Source organism: Nicotiana sylvestris, chromosome 6 (genome assembly GCF_000393655.2).
Source record: "Nicotiana sylvestris chromosome 6, ASM39365v2, whole genome shotgun sequence".
NCBI classification, from domain to species: Eukaryota; Viridiplantae; Streptophyta; class Magnoliopsida; order Solanales; family Solanaceae; genus Nicotiana; species Nicotiana sylvestris.
Genome location: NC_091062.1, coordinates 77,034,952 through 77,054,811, shown reverse-complemented (window position 1 = coordinate 77,054,811; position 19,860 = coordinate 77,034,952). Strand labels below are relative to the sequence as shown.

The window sequence follows — 19,860 nt, the reverse complement described above, 5'->3', positions numbered from 1 at the left end:
ATTATTAGTTGGTTGAGTCTTGATAAGATCCTTGATTAAATTTTGAGATTTGTTATCATGATAGGGATCAAGAAAATGAAAGTAAAGTTTCTGATAACTTAATATAACTTTGTTCTTGATCATAGAATTTTTTATTTGGGCATTAGTAATTCGGTTAGATCAGTATATATGTGATCGTCTTCATGAGATAAATAATTGTTGATCCCATAAACTAAATCAAATATATAAATTATGCATATAGAGATATGATCATTGAACTGACTCATTGGATAATTTCTAATGATTAGAACTATCATAAACTGTCAATAGAATATTCTCTTGAAGAAAGTGATATAAGAGTTTATTTCGACCTGAGATCATCATAGTAATTGACAAGTCATTAATTGTACTTTGATACTAGACACATATTGAAAGGATAGTGGGTATGATCAAATACTTGTATAATTAGTGATTGATCAAGATGAAATATGTCGTAATTTTGGTAGTGAGTTTAAGCTCTATGTTGTCATGAATTATAAACGACCAAATCTAGACCTTGGCCAGGACAATTAATGAAAGAGGAAAAGAGTTCTCAGACCATTCAATGGTCGATTATATATGACATGAACACATATTGTTGATCGCATATTAGGATTTGATAGTTAAACCATATCCTAGGGTGACTCATGTCGTTAAAAATGTTTCTAGACGCTACTCATGATTAGTATATTGATCTGATTAATTTACTACTTGCTTAGTATTGAACCTTTTGCGCCGAATACTTACAAGTATTTTGATCTTTCTTAAGGATTAATTAATTTAATATTTAATAATTAAATTTAAAAAGTTAATTAGTCAAATAAATTAAATTAGTCCAAAAAGAATATTATATTATTATTTGCTAGCACAGAAAATGTGATTAAAATTGTGAATAAATTGATGTTTTGTATTTGAAGTAAAAATTATATATATATATATATATATATATATATATATATATATATATATATATTACTTTCTACTATATTAGAAGTGCGAGTGCATCAGCTCACACAGTCACTTCTTCGTCGACATGCCAGCTTAAGCTTTTATATTTTTGCCCCTGTTTTTTAATATATTTTTACATTCATTGCCATCAGAGAAATTTGTAATAATAAAAATTTCTGGGGCATTTTCAAAGCCTATTTTAGATCTTCTGCTGATATTAACAGCATTACACCTAGACATTTACCTCTATGGCCACCGCTTAATATTAGAGTTTCTTCTTTCTCTGTTTTTTTTAAATTTCTTTGTATCTTAAAGTAATTAATCTGCTCTACTCTCCCATGTGTACATCCTCTTTGTTTCCACAGCTGAGTTGGTTAGTTTGTTATTCTTTGTCTTTGTTTTATATTTTATTGTACTGGTTATTTATTCGGAAAAAGATTTAAAATTGCTGCGATTTATGGGTGTTGCTCTGTATTCTTCTTTTTATATGTTTTACCTAATTTTTTACTTGGCAATTCTATATGTTTTACCTAATTTTGATCTACTATATTAGAAGTGTGAGTGCATCAGCTGACACAGACATGTCTTCGTCGACATGCAGGCTTAAGCTTTTATATTTTTGCCCCTGTTTTTTAATATATTTTTACATTCATTGCCATCAGAGAAATTTGCAATAATAAAAATTTCTGGGGCATTTTCAAAGCCTATTTTAGATCTTCTGCTGATATTAACGGCATTACACCTGGACATTTACCTCTATGGCCACCGCTTAATATTGGGGTTTCTTCTTTCTCTGCCTTTTTCAGATTTCTTTGTATCTTAAAGTGATTAATCTGCTCTTCTCTCCCATGTGTACATCCTCTTTGTTTCCACAGCTGAGTTGGTTAGTTTGTTGTTCTTTGTCTTTGTTTTATATTTTGTTGTACTGGTTATTTATTCGGAAAAATATTTAAAATTGCTGTGATTTATGGGTGTTGCTCTGTATTCTTCTTTTTATATGCTTTACCTAATTTTGAGCTGCTAAATTGGAGTTTAAACCTAATTTCTTTGGCTTTTTCCCATTGCTAAGCCTGAAATTCAACTAATCTTTTCCCACTGTGCTTCTTCTCCAATCATTATTTTTCTACTAACAAAATCTTCATCTTTTCCATTTTCTAAACACCTAGCGCTGCTTCATTCTCCAACCGTGGTTGCTTCTTCTAAAGCTTTTTTATTTGATTAGTCAGTAGCTCCTTTTTTTATTCACCGGTATGAACTCTTATTTTGGGGATATTCCCTTTTTTCACTGTGTGTCTTTCGTTTCTACTTTATCTATTTTTAAAATTTTTTGATTTATATTGTCCTTTGATTTATCTAAGACTTCTCAAAAACTCTATTTATTTGTGTTTAATTATCATTGTGTTCAATATTTTTTCCCTTTGAGGACGGTAAGATAAGGGTTTTAATTTTCTGATTGGATAGGCCAAGTCTTTCATATTCAAGGTTTTCCTTAATTTTCTTAGATTCTTCAAGAAGTTTAGGTTTGTGGGTATTTAAGTAGTTTTTATTTTGTTCTGCACAAGCATGTTCTCCTTTGAATCTTTGGTCTTCGCAGAAGAAATACCAGTCATAATCAAACAACTGTTGCCAAGGGGATCCTGACCTGATAGCTGAACATTAATTAGGTATAGACTAATTGGACGTATTTGTGATTTTTATACAACTATTAATTAGGTTGTATTCCTCTATGCGCTCTCACACAGACCTCTATCATTATGGCGCAAAGGAGCAACTATGTGTGTATAAAGTAATATTTTAGAAATTATTTTACTCAAAGATACTACTTTCCCAAGTCAGTCTCTTGATTTGGTTGGACATAGAGTAAATAGTATGCCAACTTCATTGATAATCACAAATTAGTAAACAATTGAGATGATATTCAAATGTTATAGGAGTAAGCGATACAGAACTGGAGCAGAGCAGAAATAACTTTCAAAATTTTTACAAATACAAGGTAGAAATAGTTTCCCTGCTGAAATGAATTCCCCATTAGAGTGGAAGCTTTCTTTGTACTCATGCTTGCAATGTGCTTCATGGAAAAATAGTCTTTCTCCAACTGTTCATAATTAATATTGAATTTCTCTGATGATTTTATATCTACTTCTTTTTTGTTTTCTTTATTTACTGCCTCATATTTGTCATATGGGATAGTTTGTTCTTGCAATTTTACGGATATCAATATGCAGGTTAGATTGATAAAATGAAACAAAGACTTAGTATCAGTGAAATTACACCACTAACTACAGAATGGACTTGTAAAGTCCAGAATGTAGACAAATTTCAGCCTCGAGACAACAGAGATCAGCGAGTTCGTTTTCGGACAATAATTGTCCAGGATGAAAACGTAAGTCAAGTTACAACTATAATTGTAACATAACATCTTCTCACTTGTATTCTTCCAATAATTACTGCATTATTGTTCTTAATAACATTATAGGAGGAACAAATTTGTGTAATACTCTATGGTGACGACATTATACGATGTGATAACTTGTTCGAACTTTTTGAGATGTATCTGATTTCAATTGCGAAGGTTAGAATTTCGCAACTATGGAGGATAAGCCAATACTTGTGAGTGATGTGAAAGGAACTAAGAAACGAAAAAGGGAACAAAGTACTCTATCAAAGCCACACTCAAGGTTAGAAATTCGAATACCATATTTTACCATCTACTAATTTTCTTAAAATGAATATTTTATTCGTACAATTTGTCGAGGCAGTGCTGTCCGCTCAGATGGTATGCGATGTACAAGCACATTTTGACATATCGTACCGATCTTTTAAAAAGGTTTAAATAGTTGGCTGCCTTAACAAAGTGTTCCACATTTTTTGTGTAAATAGTTGTTAGCACATGTTGTTATTATTGTTGTAGCTATTAGTACTGTGTGCTTATGTTTGTGAAGTCAATTGGTATTACTTTTTGGATATTGAAGCGGCCTCCAGATGTTGTGAAGCAACATCTTATAATTATGATGCATGTACGTTTCCGAAAGTTTACTACGTTTATCACATAGTGTTTTCTTTTATACTACTTATGTCTACTCTTACTATTTAACAAAAGAATTATAGATGTTGTGCAGCAACATCTTATAATTAGGATGCATGTACGTTTCTGAAAGTTTACTACGTTTATCACATAGTGTTTTCTTTTATACTACTGATGTCTACTCGTACTATTTAACAAAAGAATTACACATGTATCATTTACATAATTTTAATTTTAGTGCAGTTATAAAAATCCTTGGCAGCGTTTAACCACAATTCACTACCACTAAAATGTTGATAAATAAGATTTTTTCCTTAGCTTAGGTATTTATTACTGAGCATCAGTAAATACTTTAAAGTTTTATGTTATTTAAACTAAGTCATTGTGCGACGGGCTATACATGGACAACAACTAGCTAGACTATAATAGAAGTGTACATTAACAGGTAAGACAAGCGATCACTTTTCCTTCTGATTTAGCTACCTTGATTTTTTATTTGTATAATATTTATGTGTTTGTCAAAGTTACATTTTCAGACTGAAGCTAAATCCCAAAGAGCTTCAACGCATCTTGTGATAACTTATGAAGGAGTAAAGGTAATGTCCAAAAGATTGCCTTTTTTCTCTGTCTTCGTTCTGCTTCGTCCTCTGATTTCTTCTTTGTTTCAACTTTCAAGTGAGTGATGAATTTGTTATCATTGTTTATGAGTTTGTTCTGAATTATTATAAGCTCTTTGTTGTTTTGATAGCAATTTCGTTGGTGCTTTCGATTTTATGGAAAATATCTGTACCTTCCCCTTCAATGTTGATTTTTATCGCTCATTGGTGCTTGTTTTTTGGGGGTATCCCAGGGTTAGCACAGTATCGAATGTTAATTTGTCAATTTTTGTTTTTCCTGATTATGTTTTCTACCTTTGTTAAATCTATTGTTATTCTCTTATGCTCTTCATTCCATTTGTTACCTACATTATTAACAAAGAATTTCTGCCATTTCAGTTCCTTTTCGGATTGAAATCTCTCGTGAATATGCTTCAATTTGTTCAGATATGATATTCGTTATCTTCTTTTTACATTGCTATGAGTAGATACAATTTTTGGAGAAAAACATAAGCTTTTTAAGGCTTTGCACAGTGATTATGTGTCACACCCTTGTGTATTTGTTGTTTATTTTTCTTCATAATGAAGATGATGTGCTTAAAGTTTTCAAACTATGTATTCCAACTTGGCATTTTTATAAAGAAGCATTTTATACACTTCTGTCAGTGGATTTGAGCTGCCTATCTATTTATTATATTGCCTCGAAGTTGTTCCAACTGCTCATTTCAAGTTTGTTGCCGTATAAACTGATAATTGGCTAGATAGAAAGTGATGAATCATCCGTGTTTTATTCTTTTGTTGATCGTCGTTTTCTTATCATTTACTTCATGTTGTTGCTGCCCAATATGTTCTCTACATGTCTCTTTTTATTTGGTATAATTGGTGATTTTGGGTTATCACATTCAAAAGTTGGCTTCCAAAAATGTACTAACACAATAACTTGAAGCTTGAAGCTAATAGTTTATATTTAGAAATTAGTCACTGAGTTACAGCAATAACTTTCGCATTTATGCACATGTGCTAATGCATTTTTTACTTCTGCATTTTTCAGATCAGCTTACTGTCTCGGCTGCAAGGAAAAAACATTCTGCTTCCTAAGAACACGAAAACTATTAAGAACCTAATACAACCGGTAGAATTGCAGCACAAGAAGAACAACACATTGTATATTTTTTATTAGATTTCAAATATTTTTATTAATTAGTTATATTCTTAGTCTTCAAATATTTTGAATCAAACCTTCGCTTCACAGTATGTAAACAAGAGTTTTTTATATTAAATAGAAAATTAATAAGGTCCTTGGGCCCGAGCACTGCTTGGGCTACCGCCGATTAGTATATTATTATTACTAGTATACGTACACACGCGATGCGCGCGGATCAATTCAAAGAAAAAGAGTCAAAAGAGATATATGTATATTACAGATTAAATTTAGTGATCGCAATCAAAACAATTAAAAAAAATAAATAGATGAATTTCATTCAGTTATCTCTATATTATTGTTGGCAAGGACTACCAATCCCAAGTGACTTATTAAAAATGGGTCTGAGCGTGAAATATTTGGTCTTGTTTTTGATCGGCAAAATATTTGTTCCTCATTATGAGTTAAAAACTTAGCAGCAGAAGAAGAAGAAAAATTAACCTAAAAAAAGTTTAATTTCTTCATAAAGCAAAAAAACCAGCTAACTCATTTGGCTTTGCTAATATATCCAACGGCTTGCTACTTCCTTTTAGTAAGCTATCTGACAACAAAAAGAAAATTAAAGAGAGACCAAATAAATACTCCTACTAATCCATAAGGACTTAAAGTATACTTCTACATTAATTAATCAAATAAATCGACCAAGTTACTTGAATTACCATCAATGGAGTTTTTAAATACTCAAATATCAGGGGTTAAATTGGATAAAAACTACTTCATTGTAATCTGCTCTATTGGAGGCAATAATCTAGCCATACTCTTGTAACCATAAAAGCTGCTAGTGGCATATGGAGCCTATCTGATATTTAAAAATAGATGTGATTTTCTGGAGAAGACGACTTTCCAGTAAATCATCCAACATTTTGCAATTGTCTTTCCAATCCTTTCTTCATCAAGGATATCAATTACCGCTGAAAGAGTAGTACTTGTTTGCAAGAAATACTCTGCAATTTGTAAAAGCAAAAAAACGTGATTAAATGACAAATGATATATGACTGCATTTTACAATCCAATTTAAAACATAAGATTTACATCACCTTCGTCTATTTGGTTAATAGAATTCAACATTCACTGCTACAACTGCAATATCTTAAACATGGTAATCATAGTCCTATTTCTGATTATATTATTTCATATAATTGAGTAAAAAAAAAGAGACTACTAAAATGTAAAATGTGATATAGCTTGGAGGGAGAAGTCTGGGTAAAGAAAGTTATAACATAAACTTGAACAAATAGTCGAAGAGATCATGTCTAAACTTGAAAAGTAAAAGAGTAGGAATCCTACTATGGCATACCTAATGTTAAAAATAAAGACCACCACCCTGAGATAGGTGCAATACGGAGTGAAAGATAAAAGTTTAAGGAGAAAAGAATACAGACGGCAATATCTGCAACCAAGATTTACAGCAAATTGACCTGAAAAATCAAGCTAAAAATGAAAGAAGTTGTTACAAAAGAAAATGAACTATAGTTTCAGTGAGAGTTTAAAGCAAATTGATTCACCAACTCCAACCTATGGCAATTCTTTTATCAAGATGCTTTATGGAAAATCCAGTTATTGGTAAATTTTCTACGGAAAAAAGTGCAAGCAGAATACCAAGAGTAGCCTCGGATTCACACAGTTGACTTTGTGGGTTTATCAAAGAACTTTTACGTGAGACTTATCCTCTAATTGTGGACGAATGGAAGGGAAAGTAGAAAGAGGGAAAATAGAAAATGATTTTTACGTTCGAACCTTGCTGAAGGCAAAAACTTGGTATTTAAATGAAGGGTACACAACAACTTCGCTTAAAAAAGTTAATTAGGAGAAGTATGTCTAATAGCTGCTATAAATATTTTTGTGCTATTTCTACAAATCAACACAATCAACCCCTTTTGTATTGTTTTACTTACTAATAATAATGGTGCAAGCCAAAACAACAAACACAAAGGACACCTAAAAGTCACATAAGTTCAGAATTAAAAAGTAGTATTTTTAGTACCTGTCCAAATCAAGGACTGGACTATACACAAGTGTTTCAAAGTAGCTACAATAAAATGCCACGCTTGATTATAGTAAAGTGATTCTGCAAACCAAAACATCCTTGTATAATTATTGTATCTTTATTTAACTGATTAAGAGAGTACATGCATTTCATAGTATTCCGGAGATATATAATTTGCTAAAATTTCTTTTCTTTTAGTCCTTCTCATGTGTCAGCTTTATTCCAAACAAATGTTTACATTCTGAATTATGCCATGAAACTAATATGAAAATTTAACACATAACAGTTTGAGTTTTATATTCAAATAATTCCATTATATATTTACTAATAATACTTATTCTAACTACTATGTCATACCTATAAGCAACCAATGAAAAGAACATCTGGTGCTACAGGTCAGCTAACCAGAGCTCGGTTGTAGCACAACCATCGGATGTTAGTAATCGATTTGGAACTTTACCAAGGGAAATTAAAATCCTAAAAATTTACTAAAAGATGTGTAACTAATAAAATAAAAATTATCAATGTTCCTTTATTAGAGTTTTCATTTGTCATGTGATATCATTCTGATAATTAGCTAAAATAAATGAGGCTATTCCCTAGTTCAATAGATTACAAAGGCAGCCCCACACTGATGGAAAAAACATACTGTTAAACATGATAATAACATAACTAAAAAGGGTAAAAAAATTATAAAGTAGTAAAAATTTGTGGTAAAGCCTTAATATACTACCTCCATTATCAGCATTTGAACTTAATTCCCCTTCATATGTGCTCGGTTCAAAATTAGTAATTGCCTCCCTTCTGTTGCACTTTATACAAGTCTTATCGTACGTCCTGGGCCAAAAATCGTCATGTCAATATTGAAAGAGTAAACGACATAACAGAAAAGGGAGGGGGAGACTCAAGTTATGATCATTAGACATTACAGCTTCCATCTCGTTGTCAATCAGTCCTATAAAATCTGTATAATAATATGATAACATATAAAGTAAGTTTTTAACAGTTATTCCGCTGATATTATGAGATTCCTAAGCTATGGTAATATAAGTTGTTAGTTACTTCTTACAGAGAAAGTGCAAAAACTGAGCTTTCCATCGTCCACATTTGTGCATCGTGGCTCCCCTGTATTTTGCTCTTCCTCTAGAGGACCTAATGCTTAGACGTCGAAGTATTTGCACAAACTCTCATTTTCTGACATTAGACCTATACTTACCAAGTCAGAAGACCAGTGAGCCACAATCAGTTACATAATTTAAACAAATATTAACACTTAGGTGGTTCAATAATTATCTATCAACACGCACTTTAGATCTACATGGTAATCACAGACATTTAAATTGTTATTTGCATCCAGACTTGATCTTACAAAGTCTTTCCAAAGAGTTGCAGCAATGTTATTGCTTCTACAATTATTATAAAGTTAAGCATAAGAATCAAAATAAAGAATTGTTGAAATATTTACTTAATTTAATAAATTGTGGCGAGCTTACTTATAATCTTGTATCTAAATGCTCATGATAATACGGCTGCTATCATTTTGTTTGATAGACTTTACGTCCTCATAGGTTATAATTTCGCCAATAACATCTACAATAAAATTGACCAAGGAAATATATGCAAAATTGGTAATCATTATAGACAATATAAATAAAGATTGTGAAAGAATTAATAAATTTCATGATCTACCTAAGATATAGCAATTAGTATACAAAACATAAAAGACAGAAAAGAGATTACAGAATGTTAACTGAAATTGAAAATTATATTCTTAAAAGACAGAAATCAGATTGTGATTTTCGATAGAGGACACCTCAATTTTACAATTACTTTAATTAGTTACAACAAAAGTAAGTAGTTACCTTTTAGGTATCTATAACAATAACAACAGCAACAATCAAGTATAATCTACCTTGGGGTAGAGAGGCTGTTTCCAAATAGACCTCTGGCATCCTTCCCTCTAAGAACTTCCCACCTTGCTCTTGGGGAGACTCGAACTCACAACCTCTTGGTTGGAAGTAGAGGTTGCTTACCATCAGAGCAACCCCTCTTATTTATCCAGGTATCTATAACAACTAAAGTAAAATATTTGGCAGGAATTTGACTATGGGCGTGTTGCCCATCCGTGAGATAAATTATGCCCTTTGGTAGAATGCAAATTGGATTTTCGCTCAAATCTAAGTTTTGCAATAAGAAAAAGCTACTGAAAGCAACTGGATAAGCATCATCGAATAGATTACAGTTAGCAAGACTCAGAGTAACCAAGGAATTAGTAAACTAATATGTGATATTTAAGGACATATTTTCCTCTTCAGCATGCAGGATTGCAGAAATCCATACCATGGTTGGACCTAAATAGAACGTAATCATAAAGTTTAAAACAATACCTTTTAATCCATCAGAATAATCTCAATTGGAAAAAGGGTTATCAGGTCTTTGCGATCCGAATTTTCCCAAAGCCTGACAATTCGAACCTTTAATTTCCAACTCATTGACTTGCTGTTAATTTCACTAACCAAATATATTTCAGCCGCCATTAAGTCCTGAAATAGATAAAGGTATTTATAAATATAAGTAGAAACTCCAACAAAATGCTTATAGAAATACATATGAAGCAATAGATCATCGGAAATAATTGACTTGTTGCTGATAATTCTCCCAAAAATGCATGTGAAATGCAACGACGACACATGAGCAAGAATCTGTGGCAAACCCCAAGATTGGTAAACAATAGTTGCCATAGATACCGGGTTTTTTATATAACAAACGCCATCAACAAACTTCACAGACATTATCAATACAATCTCAATTGGAGTAAAATTGTTCATGAAACATAAATCATACCAATCACCTCTTGTAGTCTATAGTTGTTGTTTCATACGCACACAAGGGAGAAAAAATAGAACTATCTATCTATAATTAAAAGCAGAAGACAAAAGCACCTCATGAAACCAAATGACAGAACAATAGAATGACACATGGCATGTTAAAACATTGCTCCTAAATATTAGGAAGTAGAATTCAAATCATTCATGAGAAAACCGTAAACACTTCTGTGCAGTTTTGTTAATCTATCTATAATTAAAAGCAGAAGACAAAAGCACCTCATGAAGCCAAATGGCAGAATAATAGAATGACACATGGCATGTTAAGAAATTTCTCCTAAATATTAGGAAGTAGAATTCAAACCATTCATGAGAAAACCGTAAACACTTCTGTGCAGTTTTGTTAATTATATATAATAGGAGAGGCAATGCAAGGTTATACTGACAAGTGGCATAACAGTAAATTGACATGTGTAGATTTTTTGGACAATTCTCCAACTTTATTAAAATTTCAAATTTATTTAAAATCACAATTGGCAACCACAATATTATTTTAAACTAGAAAATAGGCAGGCGAATAAAGAAAAAAAACTCAACTTGCAAATTCAAATCGTTCGCTAATTTAAACTGTTCTTTTCCACTAATTTAAACTGTTCTTTTCCACTAATTGAAATTGTTCCTTTCCACTAATTGAAACTGTTCCAAACTATTATCACTTCTAATTATATTGATAACTTCTCTCTCTTTTTTTGTTTCTCTTTTTGCAGGTTTTCAGAGATTTTCGGTCATGAGGTTTGTGGTACCAAATGCAGGTTATTATGCATTGTTGTTGTAGTTATCACTTAGAATTTTACCATACAATTCAATGGATATTTATATTTATGATTGTGTATATCCTAATGCCGATTTTAATTTTTCATGAAAGTGGGTAAGATTCTTTAGGCTATGACGTCATTTTCAAAACTCAAATATCCACATATTAGAAAATAAAATTCATTTTTTTACTTTTTTTATTATATAGATAACAATCAGAAATTCAGTCTTTGAACTGAAAAGTCTTTTAAATAATTAAAGGAAATAGCAAAAAATTCAACAAAGCACTGTATCACAAAAAGAAAAAATTTCAGCCCAAATTCTCAAAGCACATAAAAAAGAGAACCAAAAAATAAAATAGCAATACAACTGACTAGAATTGAAAAACTAACTTATATATTACTATATATTAAAGAAAGTAGTCTTTGAAGAAACGACAATTTTATAAGAGGTAAAAATTGCACGGGACGCTTTATTTGGTCGCTCTCATTTAACCTATACCTATTTTTTTTAAAGCTTTTAACTTGTACTCACTTCTTAAATAATTTCAGCCCCCTTTCTCCTCCTTCTCCTCCTTCGTTTTCTTCTTCTCAACAAAAGACAAAATGCAGAGCCTATTTTTTTTTATTGGTCTTGCGTCGAAAACTTCAATATGCTCATGTTACTTACTCCACTAGCTTTGTATGAAGCGGAAACCACACTATATTTCTTGTAATTTTGATGATTTCTGCTGCTATCCGTATATTTTGTTATTTAAATACCTGCTAACTATATTTCACTAGCTTTAAATGAAGCTGTGACCACACTTTATTTCTTGAGCTTTCGATCATTTCTGCTGTTGTCTATATGCTTCTGTTGTTAACAGTACATGTGTTTTGGTTTTGCTAGCTATGCAAGAACTTACTACTATAGTAGATAACCATCCAGATTCAGTTGCTATAACTGGCTATAGTTCTGGTTAATCTTTTGTTAGCGATGCAATCTATATCTTATGTGTCTAGTTCTGTTGCAGACTAATAAAGCTTAAAGCTAACATAACAGTGAAGATGAGTATCATGTGTTATGTGCATTACAGAGAGGGAGTTAAAAGTAGCCAATTACAACACAAAAACTTCAGCTCTAGTGCTGAAGTTTCCCAGTTACAATACAAAAACTTCAGCTCTAGAGCTGAAGTTTCCCAGTTACAACACAAAAACTTCAGCTCTAGAGCTGAAGTTTCCCAGTTACAACACAAAAACTTCAGCTCAAGAGCTGAAGTTTCCTAGTTACAACACAAAAACTTCAGCTCATGAACTGAACTTTTCCAGTTACAACAAAAAAAATTTCAGCTCTAGAGCTGAACTTCAGGCCCGGCTACTAGAATGCTGAAGTTTTGCGTGATTGTCTTTGCTACTTCAGCCCCGTGTGCTGAAGTTATGTGAAAAAACGGGTACGCTTGCAATTTTTTTTGTAAAGCGAGCACAAGTTAAAATGTGGCACAAAAAGCGGGTATAGATGCAAATGCTCCTATAAGAGAGACTTATAGAGCCCGTTTGGATTGGCTTGTTTTAAGTGCTTTTAAGCCAAAATAGTTTTTAAGTCATTTTGTAGTGTTTGGATAAAGTAAAAAAAGTGCTTTTAAGCACTTGTTTTTAAGCTAAAATGACAAAAACAAGTCAAAAACAAAAAGTTAGAATTCTTAACTTATGTCTTAAAAGCTATTTTGGCTTAAAAATAACTTAAAACAAGTCCACGGGCTCATAAGTTACGTCCTAAGTTTGAGTTGGGATTAACTTGAACGTCCATAGGGACTAGGTAACGGCACGTAATCCCAGATGGGACATACGTTTTTCCAACACGAAAAATTCCACAAGTTTTATTTTTTAAAATGTAATTTCAACCCGAAGTAAAACATTATCTCAATTAAATAGGATTTTTTTTTATAGGTAATGCTATATAAAAGATGATGGAGGAAAGGTACGGTAGTAAATCTTGCAAGATAAAAACTTTGTAAAAGCGAGAGTGTAATACAAAGCCCGAAGAAAAAACTATCATGACAATAAAATTGCATTTCTTGTTCTTTTTTTTAGAAGAATTTCAGCACAATAGTATTATTTAATTGTTCACGGGTTCCATAGATCAAAGGGTTAGCGAGGGTCGATCACACTATCGAAGAATTTTTGAAACGATACTCTTTTCACCAGGTATGATTTGGATCCAATCTTTGACACGTACATAAATTTGAAACACAAGTAAATTAACGTAAGATTATTTTTGTATTTCACTGCGTGCTAGTTGTTACGAACACCTATATATGCAATCCTTCAGGGCCCCATCTAGGATTTTTGGAGAATGGGTTCACAATTACTTTAAAAAAAATGTTAGTAGAGAATTCGATCCCCTGACCTTAAGGCTATTGGAAATAAGAGACCAAAACCAGTGCACCACTTCATCTCTTTTGACCATGGGTACCATCAAATGTATATATCTATTTTTGCCAAATTATGTACATCATATCTATACTTTAACTCGAGAACTACGGGTTCATGTGAACCACTTTTTAGACCGTAGATCCGCCTCTGGGTGGGAGGATTGGCTCCCACATATGCTTATTAAGAAATAAAAAATAGTTTTTGAAAGTGAATTAGGTCCCACGTTCATTTCTTATTGTATTGGTCCAAGATTGTTATAAATAACATCTATCCCCTAATCGTCATTGAAAAATTAGGCGGGCTCATTGAAGGTAAAGGACTTGCTCTTTTGAGCTTAGCAAATTTCTTTTTTCATTAATTAGGATTTAGGACATTGCTTATAGGAGTGAAAGAAAGCTCCACACAGGGTAAAGTAATATATTGTACAGGAAGTCACACCCTAATTCCTATTTTCAAACTAGCAAGGGATGTCTTAAATCTTAATAACTAGGCATGCTTAGCTTAAGAGTAAATGTAAATGGCTTTTTACATCACACTTCATCGTCTTTGGCGTAATTCACTGGTATTCGCGAGCAGTCAATTTGTTACCAACAAAGTCTACATTCTTTGATTAACCTTCAAAAGAGATGAGATATGGGGCTCAAACAGGACAAGGAAGTGGGATATTAAAATATCACAATTGATAGTCGAATTCATAACCTAAAGCATTTTTTGAACTTCCCTTACTGTTACTCTAGAAGTTTTTTTTTTTTGTATTCTTGTAATAAATACCCAACCATCAATTATATATATATGCATATATAAATCAAGATCACGTATACATAATGCAATATTCTAGTAAAGGAGATTTAATTGATCACTTGAGCTGCTCAACCACTATGTGACATTATTATCAATTGGGGGTTGAGGGCTAGCTAGTGAAATTTTTGCCTTTCGCGTTGAGGCGGAGGGTTCAAACTCCATCAGTAGGTCATAGCATCTCTTTGCTTTGGAAGATGCTTTTTTGTCTTCTCGTCCTTATCAGTTTGGTGCTATATTTTCAATGATACTTTTCCTACTGTTGTTTTTACCACATGATATGTTTTACCAAAAATTTTCAAGAATCAAATTAAAGAAACCAAATAGTTTCAAATTAAGAAAACATAACTGTGGTTGAACAGTCACGGAATAGTTCTTACTGTGATAGCAAAAGCAACTATACGGACAAACCTGTCTTTTATGACAATCCAAAAGAAAAAAGACAATAAATTAATGGAGTAGTAGTATGTGTTTTCTCCTTTGCTTTTACCTAATTAAAACGTTCCACCAACCAAAATACTGTTGTTTTAACCATCAAAATTGTACAATTCTCGTTTAAGTTTATATCTTCTACCTTTATTTGTGAACCGTCGAACTTATTTTGCAGACAAATTAATGATTGCAGCAAAGAAAAATATATTAAGTAAACCTAATCACTACTAACAGTTGTAAGCATTTAGCAGATTTCCCCTTCCCATTACCAATAAGAAGGTGGAAAATAAAAATTACACTATTTGGAGAAGGGGCCTCAAGGGTTATGCAATTGTCATTTCTGGCATCAAATCTTGATGATTCATATTCATGATTTATCACAAAGCATTCAAACTGTGTTACGTTAAATTCAATCTACTTGGACCATTTCTGTGCCCTGATGTCCTGTAAGTTATATCGCGCAAAATAATACTATTTCTATATACCGAAAAAGTAACAATAAACCCTTGGTGACCAGATACTTCTCTCAGACGTTTCTAACAAAAAATATCACTCATCTGTAACAGTAAAATCGAAGGGGTTCCTCTTTATTCCTTGACAAAGTAAAGAAAACTAATTCAAAAGTTTACGGACCTTAATATTATTTACACCACGTAAGATTTATTAACCTATAAAAACTATAGCAGGTAATCTGTTGAAGTCTGTCAAAAGAATATCGTACACTAACAGTGAATGTAACTTAATTTCAAATCTGAAGACTCATAGTAATTATTTTCCACTTTAACTCTTTTTTCTCAAAGCCCAAACTACTACTCCAACTTTACACTATATATACATTTTTATTTTTTTGCCCTTTAGATTATCTATCTCTCCTTCAATATTTCTATCTCTCCTTCAATATTATTTTTGTTTACCTGGTTATTGTTTTCTTCTTTTTATTTTACTTTTCACGATGTTAATTAACTTAGGTTTGTGTTCTTTATTTTGATCATTCTTTCACCTTAAGGAGTCGTCTGGTAGGGTGCATAAGAATAATGCTGAACAGGGTGTATTAGTAATGCTGATATTAGTTATGCTGGTATATTTCTTATCTATTGTTTGGTTTGATGTATTAAAGCATTGCACAATTTTTAAAAGAATTGTTTGTTTACAAAAATGCACTCAAAACCAGTCCATCACTCTAACTTTTTAAAAGTAACATATGTTGAGAAATGTTTTTATATGAAAAAATTTAAAAAAATATTATTTGATTTGTCTACCTATATTGTAATATAGAACTAAATATTTATTTATAAAAAAGAAAATATGCTAAGTATTTATTTATTTACTAGAGAATAATTTTATTTTTCACAATTTGGATTATTTAAACTTGCATTAATATAATAACAAGCATAATTTAATAAAGCATAAATTTTGAAGGACAATTTTCCTTTAACTAAGCTAATGCATGCATTAAAATCCATTGCATTGCTAATACCATGGTTTTCTATGCATTAGTTATGCATAGGATAATACCAAATAGAGTGTATAACTAATGCTTGCATAACTAATGCATAGATTCAAAATATTTACCAAACAAGGTATTATTAATACACAAAGCTAATGCATGCATTATTTTATCTAATGCATCCTACCAAACGACCCCTAAGTGTCTTATCCGACGTATTCTCTTGTTCGAAAATTGTATACGGTTAAAATTGAGTTTGTCTAATTTTGTATGACTAACAAAAATCGGGGTGACAGATTAAGGCTCGGCCTCGGTTATATTGGACCATGGTACGGAGATGGATTGGTAAGCTCGTGGAACGATGGCCGATCAAGATCGAGATCAGCCGTGATCGAGACCGAAGCGAGAAAGAGATCGAGCGAGATCAAAGGAAGCCTGCTAGGTCGAATAACAGAAAGCCGAGAGATCCGTGATTGGGCAAGGATCGTGGCGGAAATCTCGGCACGTATCAAGTCAAGACCGGACATTTAGTCAATCATGGGATTTCCTTCTGTAATTAGAATTATACTATAAATAGGATTCCTCTACTATAAAAAGAGGGTCCTAATAATTTTGTAATCATCATACATTCACGCATAATCAAGCAATATACTACATTTTTCTCTCTTAAGCTCTATTGTTCAGTTCATACTTTTCCAATAGCATACTCAATTGGTTCAAGGGCGATCTAGCTCGAGGGCCACTGTTGCTCATCACATTGGTCTGCTTTATTTTACTGTTAATTTTTAGCATTAATCCTCATGTTTATCAGTTTGTGCCACGTAAAATCACATATCCTTAAAACCACTTATAAGTTAATTGTTATCCAATTTTAAGGGTAAATAGTTTGGCGCCCACCGTGGGGCTAAGGATAATAGTGATTACCTGGTACAATTTTCATAAAACACATTATTTTACGCTTTTTTCTTTGAAGTGTCTTTGATTTCAGGATCAACATGTCAAATTCTCAACTAGCATCCACATACATAGACAATGGCCTTGGTCTTCATGGTGAGAACGAAAACATAACCGCCCCAGGAAATGGAGTACCTCCAGTCAACCCCGATGGAGTTCCGGCTGTGGACCCAATCGATGTCTGCTCCCATATTGCCATTAATGGAAATTTGGGCGTTGATCCTGAAAATAGTGTCCGTAGAGATGCTCGAACAGCCGATTAGAATGCACAGAGCGGTGAAGAAGGCGGGATTAGCCTTCGAATGATATTCGAAATGTTGCAAACTCAACAAGCTGCAATAGCACAACTCCAAAATCAGAATCGTGCACCAAGAAGGATCGAGCTCGAGCCATCATAAGAAGTCGTTCATAGAGCCGAATCGGTGCCAAAGAGATCGAATGGATGAGAATCGGAGGCTAATCCTGCTATCGTAAAGATGCTCGAGGAACTGACGAAGCGAATCGAGACTGGGGAAAAGAAGATCGAGGAAAATGATAAGAAAATGGAAATTTATAATTCCAGGGTCGACCAAATCCCGAGGACACCTCCGATATTGAAAGGACTAGATTCTAAAAAGTTTGTACAAAAACCCTTCTCCCCAAGTGCGGCTCCGAAGCCAATTCCCAAGAAGTTCTGCATGCCCGAAATTTTGAAGTATAACGGGACAACTGATTCGAATGAACACATCACCTCGTATACATACACCATCAAAGGAAATGACTTAGAAGATGACGAAATTGAATCCGTATTGCTGAACAAATTCGGGGAGACTCTATCAAAGGGTGCCATGATATGGTACCATAATTTACTACCTAATTCTATTGATTCATTTGCTATGCTTGCAGATTCCTTTGTAAAGGTGCACGCTAAAGCCATTAAAGTTGCAACAAGAAAGTCCGACCTCTTCAAGGTAAGGCAGAGAGATAACGAGATGCTCAGGGAATTTGTATCTCGGTTCCAAACGGAGAGAATGGATTTGCCACCGATCACCAACGATTGGGCCGTTCAGGCCTTCACTCAAGGTCTCAATGTTCGGTGTTCCATAGCTTCACAACAGTTGAGGAAAAATTTGATCGAGTATCTAGCTGTCACTTGGGCCGATGTACATAATCGATATCATTCTAAGATCAAGGTCGAGGATGATCAGCTAGGAACTCCATCTGGGTCTGTTTATCCTAACAAGACCATGGATAGAATCAAAAGGGATATCAATCGAGAGTCGAGGTTGAATAGAGATCGATACCAACCGTACAATGGAGATCAAAGAGGTAGCGGGTCTAGATGAAACTTTGCACGGAAGGAAAGGAGAAATGATCGAGGTCAAAGTTCATGGGGACTCGTAAGAAAATATGGTCTTGACAGGGATGCCGGACCCAAAAAAGCTCCTCAATTATCGAATTATAATTTTAGCCTAGATGCATCAACCATCGTATCAGTCATCGGACGTATCAAGGATACTAGATGGCCTCGACCTTTGCAAACCGATCCAGCCCAGAGAAACCCCAACCAAATATGCAAATATCATGGCACCCATGGTCATAAAACAGAAGATTGCAGGCAGCTAAGGGAGGAAATATTCCATTTATTTAACGAGGGGCATCTTCGAGAATTCTTAAGTGATGGGGCCAAGAACCACTTTAAAAACAGAGATTCAAATAGATAGAACGAGCAAGAGGAGCCACAACATGTGATTCACATGATCGTTGGAGGGGTCGATGTTCCTCAAGGACCAGTATTTAAATGCACTAAGGTGACAATCACAAGGAAAAAAGTGAACTTGGAACTACTTACTAGAAGAAACCTTGTCTTTTAATGACGAAGACGCAAAAGGGATCGAACATCCTCACAATGATACATTGGTAATATATGTCTTTATGAATAAAATTCAAGTTAAACGTGTGTTAATTGATCCAGGAAGCTCGGCCAACATTATTCAAGCAAGGGTCGTGGAACAGCTGGGCCTACAAGATCAAATTATGTCTGTAGCCCAAGTACTTAATGGCTTCAACATGGCAAGTGAAATCACCAAAGGTTAAATTATTTTACCAGTAAACGTAGTAGAGACCATCCAAGAAACAAAGTTCCACATGATTGAAGTGACATGAGGTACAATGTGCTGCTCGAAAGGCCTTAGATCCATAACATGAGGGCAGTACCTCGACCCTTCACTAAGTTCTGAAGTTTCCGACATCAGAGGGAGTCAAAATAGTGTGCGGGGAGAAACTTGCTGCCAAGGAGATATTTGCAATCGTCGAAGTGATACTGGTATCAAAACTTTCATTAGCAAAGGGATCAGATTTAAAGGGAAACCATGAGACCAAATAGAAACCACAACCACCAGCCTCGACCCAACCGGAGGGGCAAG

The 19,860-nt window shown here is 33.3% G+C and overlaps 2 long non-coding RNA genes across 5 annotated transcripts; one reads left to right on the top strand and one right to left on the bottom strand.

Annotated features, from left to right (window-relative positions):
• The first annotated feature begins 1,103 nt into the window (after positions 1-1,103).
• LOC104218773 (uncharacterized) lies at positions 1,104-5,811 on the top strand. 2 transcript variants are annotated; one of them, XR_709072.2, is made up of 3 exons: positions 1,125-2,630; positions 3,192-4,587; positions 5,639-5,811. It is a non-coding gene; the product is annotated as an uncharacterized lncRNA (long non-coding RNA). The 2 variants fall into 2 exon arrangements; XR_011400610.1 differs by having other exon boundaries at positions 1,104-4,587.
• Positions 5,812-6,387: 576 nt separating this feature from the next.
• LOC104218774 (uncharacterized) lies at positions 6,388-10,790 on the bottom strand. Of its 3 annotated transcripts, none has more exons than XR_709078.2 (4): positions 10,718-10,790; positions 10,163-10,318; positions 8,509-8,612; positions 6,388-6,732 (listed from the first exon to the last, which is right to left on the bottom strand). It is a non-coding gene; the product is annotated as an uncharacterized lncRNA (long non-coding RNA). The 3 variants fall into 3 exon arrangements; XR_709079.2 differs by lacking the exon at positions 10,718-10,790 and adding an exon at positions 10,627-10,714; XR_709077.2 differs by lacking the exon at positions 10,718-10,790 and adding an exon at positions 10,620-10,676.
• Between the last annotated feature and the right edge of the window lie 9,070 nt (positions 10,791-19,860).